Raw genomic sequence first — 6,550 nt, 5'->3', positions numbered from 1 at the left:
ACACTGGACCAATGTGGAGGGAATGTCTTTCTGCTGAGATTTCCTATTTCCTTTCTCCCTATTTCATCCCTCCTAAATATTACAGACCCTACAAAGTGCATCAAAGCTCAGAGATTAAACCCTCCTTTATTTCTGTATGTGGCGCCGCGCTCCTCCTCATGTCTGCTCTGATGAGGGCTCTGCTGCCCCTCTGTTCCCCACAGACACACGGGAACAACCCCAAAGGGTTAACCCCTAACCCCCAACCCTAACCCTAACCCCCAAAGGGTTAACCCTGTGATGGAAAAATCCACATGTTTGATAAGTTTGTCTGTTCTTGTATAACTTGTATTGTCCTCAGTTTCAGCCTTGTTTGTCTTGCTCACATAATCAGCTGTCTATTGATCGTTGTGCTTGGGTGAAAACGTCGCAAAGATAGGCATCTGGAATTTGAGTTTGTTTGTCGTAAAACAGAAGACCACTGTTTTCCTAGGTGTTGGGACAAAAGGGTCGTAAGGAGAAGAATTTGCCCTTTGGCCTTCTCCTCTCTTCTTTGATGAGCCTTCCATGTGGGGAGGGTCTGAAACTGTAAAAAAAAACATGTCAACCTGTATTCAGGACTCACTCTGCTAGAGAGGAGTCTAATGTATGCATGCATTAAAACCTAGGACAATTGCTTTCCAATGTATTGTGTGCTTTTTGCAGTGGGAATCTCACCTGGCCTAGACGCAATCTCTGTTAAAGGGGAATTGCCACGACAACCCCCAACCCCCAACCCTAACCCTAACCCCCAAAGGGTTAACCCCTAACCCTAACCCTAACCCCCAAAGGGTTAACCCCTAACTCCCAACCCCAACCCTAACCCTAACCCCCAAAGGGTTAACCCCTTACCCTAACTCCCAACCCCAACCCTAACCCCCAAAGGGTTAACCCCTTACCCTAACCCCCAAAGGGTTAACCCCTAACCCCTAACTCCTAACCCCTAACTCCTAACCCCTAACCCTAACCCTAACCCCCAAAGGGTTAACCCCCAACCCTAACCCTAACCCCCAAAGGGTTAACCCCTAACCCCTAACTCCTAACCCCTAACTCTTAACCCCTAACCCCTAACCCCAACCCTAACCCCCAAAGGGTTAACCCCTTACCCTAACCCCCAAAGGGTTAACCCCTAACCCCTAACTCCTAACCCCTAACCCTAACCCTAACCCCCAAAGGGTTAACCCCCAAAGGGTTAACCCCTAACCCCTAACTCCTAACCCCTAACTCTTAACCCCTAACCCCTAACCCCTAACCCCCAAAGCACAAATCATTTAGGGCTGCAGATACACCTGCAGCAAAGCGGTGTGGAGGGGGTGGTGGTAGTGGAGTCTGCAGACTGTGGTTTGTGACCTCAGAGTGGGAGTGGGAGAGTGGCCTCGCCCATGTTGCTGTTCTGGGTTAATTTATTTTATAGACGTCAAAACACTGCAGGAAGGTTTTATTTTTTTGTTTTGTTTTTATTGTTCCGATATTTGAACACTGCATTACTGTTACATCGCGCTCTAGATGTGTACAAACACGCCCACACACAGTTTGCCGTTTGGAATGCAACAGAAATGATGAGAAAAGCAAGTGTGTGATTAATAGAATTAGGCAAGAATCAGCCATCATCATCACCTGCTACCCAGGATGCACATGATGCGGTTCATACGTCTGTATCTGTTGGTGTCCTGTGAGGATACTGCAGCAGACAGCCTGGTCCCAGGTGGTCTCTCACCACGCTGCAGCGTTCAGATGTGTGTGTGCACAGGGAGAGAACTCAGAGGTAGAAGAGGGAGGAGAGGGAGGCATGGCCGTTCACATGGTTCAGACATGGCTTTGTTTAAGACGCACTAATTCTCCTGTCTTAGTTTGTAGTTCTTGTCATGTTGTTGTTGTTTTCTCTCCAGAGTTGAAACGTGACATACAGCTGGTGTGAAGTCAGAGAACACAGTAACACATGATCCGCCTGCAGCCTCATCACGCACGCACGCACACACACACACACACACACACACACACACACACACACACACACACACACACACACACACACACACACACACACACACACACACACACACACACACACACACACACACACACACACACACACACACGGAAACGGATATCCCTCTCTCGGAAGTCCCTCCCCCCTCAGAAGTCCCTCCCTCTCTTTTCCTCTAAACCAAAGATACACGCTCATTTGGACCAGCTTATGGCCGGTGTTCCATCATGGGATGAGATCGCCTGCGGATGGTGTATCGTTACAGGGTTGGGGTATCTTTACAGGGTTGGGGTATTTACAGGGTATATTTACAGGGTATCTTTACAGGGTTGGGGTATTTACAGGGTACCTTTACAGAGTTGTGGTATCTTTACAGGGTTGGGGTATTTACAGGGTACCTTTACAGAGTTGTGGTATCTTTACAGGGTTGTGGTATCTTTACAGGGTTGGGGTATTTACAGGGTATCTTTACAGGGTTGTGGTATCTTTACAGGGTTGGGGTATTTACAGGGTACCTTTACAGAGTTGTGGTATCTTTACAGGGTTGGGGTATCTTTACAGGGTTGTGGTATCTTTACAGGGTTGGGGTATTTACAGGGTACCTTTACAGAGTTGTGGTATCTTTACAGGGTTGGGGTATCTTTACAGGGTTGACCGGTGTCAACCTTGACAAGCCCAATAAGGTTAAAGTGATGAAAAAAAAAAACTTTGCTGTCAACCTTTCTTTCACAAGCGATGTCTCCCCTTCAGAGGATCGTGAAGAGAGAACACAAGCATGGTGTCTCATTTGTGTTAATCAGACCTAACAGCGGAAAACATGCACTATTTCCCATCATAACAACAGGACCAGCCCACTTATGTTTAAGCGGTATTGTCTGCTGAATAGATCGACAGATCGTATTTTACTAAGCAGTTCCAAAAAATCGATGGAGCAACACGTCTAGAATGAAAATATAGCAAACCACTTGCTGGGTGCAAAACAAGCCCTCAGAGTGTGGGTCATTGTGACAGCTCTCCCCGGCCAGGGAGCTTTTAATACTTATTAATAGAGAGACAGGAGCACAGAGGGAGAGATTGTGTCAGTGTGTGTGGGTGTGTGCTTGTGGGTGAAAATGCACTAAGAATGAACATGAGCTTATTTGTCAATCTGAGATGAGGAGAGATATGAATACAGAGGAGAACTATATAGCAGAGAATTAGGATCATACATCAGCATGAAAGAAGAACTTCTGAGTTCAGTGCTTAAAAGTACTGGAAAACACTTACCGTGGTGAATGTGCTCTACATTTTCACTTTGTAGGATTTAGTTCTCTCTCTCTCTCTCTCTCTCTCTCTCTCTCTCTGTCATGAGCATTCCTGTTATTGCAGCTACCTATTTAACATACATGGTCATTTAATACGTTCAGATCCTTAAAGGGAGGGATGTTGAATTAGCTGTCATCAAAGCACTTCTTCCTCTGCTAACAGCCGTGGAGTGAGGACCTTTGGGTAATTATTTCTCCTGGTCTCCGTAGCGCAGCAGACAATAGCCTTAATTGCTTCGTTAGCATGGCTCGCTGCAGGTGGATATTAACTGTGTGTCACAGAGGAAGTGAAACATGGTGCAGATTTCATATTGATTTTACCCCTCGAAACTTAGGTAGCTTGAAACTTGTATGTTTCTAGTGTATGTAGGTTGAACCAGCGCCGTATTTACACTCATTATGCTTTCTGGAAGGCTGTTGGTTTGCCTTGCTGCAGCCGTGTGATGGTGAGGGTCATCTGAGTTGGCGTGTAGCTCAGAGAGGCTGGAGGTCGCTGTGTTGGCCGCTGGTGTTTGTACATTGCAGCATATGCACATATGCTAAAAAGCAGCATGTGGTACAACAAACACAATTAGGAGCAAAGGTGGTTTTGTTGTTTAGAAAATAGGGTTTTGTAAACTAATTTGTCGACATTCAACACCATTGATGTGTGAAATGTGGAGCTTCACTCTCAAACAAAGACTTGACAAAGCATTCATATAAATGTTTATGGATTATGAAGGTTAGTAAAATGAGTCTGAATGTGATTAATGTGTACCTTGTCTTCTCTACCATCCTCAACCTTTAACTAATTATAATGATCTAGCTTTACCAGAGCATTCTCTTGTGTTGCTAGGCTATTTCCAGTAGCATACTTAAATACATACAAGAGGTTTGATACACAATGAAAATTACAAATAAGCAATTATCAAATGTATTACTTGAAATTCTTTCTAAAATGTATTAGAAAGCATTTCTAATACATTTCACATTCCAATAAAAAAATTGACCTTCACCATCACTCGATCCCAAAGATACTGACCTCTATGTTGGTCAAATATGCAGCCTTATTTTTCTGTATTTTCATTGTTTAAAGCATATTTCATATCTGTTGAGTATGGGGGTATTCATATTGGAACGCACATGATGTGCGTTCACATGATGTCATACCCTATACTTGTTGATTCATGTTTTCTCTTTCATAATAACAAAAGACAGCATAAAACCTCACTGTACCTCATCTGTCTTGCTCATCAATCTTAAGATGATGAAATATTAAATTATATAAAACAAAAATAACACGGCAGCACAAGTCAATCATCTGTTTAATATCATTAATCAAAGGTTGAGAATGGTAGAGATGGCTCGCATAAATCACATTCAGACTCTGTAATTTTATTAACCTTCATAATCATCAGCTGGATTTGTATCCTTTGTTCAATTTCAATAGTTTGTTTGAGATTGAAGCTCCGTATTTTACACAACATGTTGACCGGAGGCAGAGGAATCCACCAAACTGAGATAGGTAGTGTAGTATAGTAGTAGACTAACTGAGATAGGTAGTATAGTAGTAGTAGTAGACTAACTGAGATAGGTAGTGTAGTATAGTAGTAGACTAACTGAGATAGGTAGTGTAGTAAAGTAGTAGACTAACTGAGATAGGTAATGTAGTATAGTAGTAGACTAACTGAGATAGGTAGTGTAGTAGTAGACTAAATGAGATAGGTGCTATAGTATAGTAGTAGACTAACTGAGATAGGTACTGTAGTATAGTAGTAGACTAACTGAGATAGGTAGTGTAGTACCTATCTCTAAGAGACTGAGCCTGCTCCAGAGAGGACCCTGAGCCTGCTCCAGACAGGACCCTGAGCCTGCTCCAGACAGGACCCTGAGCCTGCTCCAGCCTGGTTAGCTTGGTAAGCTAACTAAATAGCTAAGTGTGTCATGGCCGTGTTGCTGCTCCTCCTCAGCTTGACCAGGGAGCTGATCAAAGGGCCGCCCTCCAGGGCTGGGAGTCAAATAACAACAAAAAACAAGGCTTTCTGGGTAATTAAAATGAAACAGAGGAATAGCCTTAAAGAACCTAAAGGGAAAGACTATTTCCAAGGTGATTACATGAGGGCCAGGGGACGGCAATTATCCAACCGTTCTCCAGTCTGTGGAATAAATCAAAGGAGAGAGGATGCGGAGCGAGGTCTGGATGTCCGGACGTAAACAAACTTGGAGTCACTTTCCTCTCCCACTTTCCCCTGGAGCCGGGCTACACCCCCTCTCCTTTCAGAGCGCCACTGACCCTCACGTACGTCAGCTCCTCTTCATCAGAGCTCCTGAGCCTCTCCTCTCCCAGCGCCAGCTCCTCTGAAGCGGAAACACTGAGACGGGTTTAGGAGGCGGGGTTTAGGAGGCGGGGTTTAGGAGGCGGTTTAGGAGGTTTGGGCTGGCCTCACCCTGACCTCTCCCTGGTGCTAAAGTGCTGCCTGCTCCTCGCGCTGGAGCAGGAGTCAGTGGTCCAGCCACCGACCAACAGTGATATCTGCCATGTGTCGTATCTGTGTAACACATCAGTATCCAGTGGTGCATGTATACATTTATATACTCTATTGATACACTCATATCCATTTAGTGCTGCTTGAACAGCACGTGGAGCCACATGGTGGCCACATGGGGGCCACATGGTGGCCACATGGGGGTGTAGAGCTTTGTGTCGGTAAGTCAAGTACATCAAGCCAGGTGGATAACAGGATGGAGTCTGATGCCTGTCTGTCTGTCTGTCTGTCTGTCTGTATGACAAATAGAGTTCAATGAATTAGACATTTTTTGCTTCGGGGTGAAGGAGCAGCATACGTGTTGTGTACTGATTCCTCCGCTGCTCACCTCAGACCTCCGCCGTGGTGTGACAGCGACGGCTGAAGTAGAGGGAAGCCCTGAGCCCACAGTGATTAAGGAGGACTCAACCGTGAAAGGTTTGCTGTCACTTATTGATCACTTGGGAAGATAATAGAAATGACAACAATTAAACTGCACACTAAATGTGAAGGGCCTCTGAATAAATAAAAGATGAGCCGGAGCAAAGGGAAGGCACAATTAAAGAAAACAAAACACAGCAATTTACATGAATTAGTATGTGTTTTTATTTGATGTAAATTAGGGAAATAAGGCAATTAAGCATGCTGGCATTAGCAGACGCATGTCTTTAGTCCCTAATAGCTGTTTCACTGCTGAACACGGTGAGGAAACACTGAGCAGGACTCAAGTCACAGAG

Source organism: Micromesistius poutassou, assembly GCF_964030765.1.
Source record: "Micromesistius poutassou genome assembly, chromosome: 12".
Lineage (NCBI taxonomy): Eukaryota > Metazoa > Chordata > Actinopteri > Gadiformes > Gadidae > Micromesistius > Micromesistius poutassou.
This window is presented reverse-complemented; position numbering follows the sequence as displayed.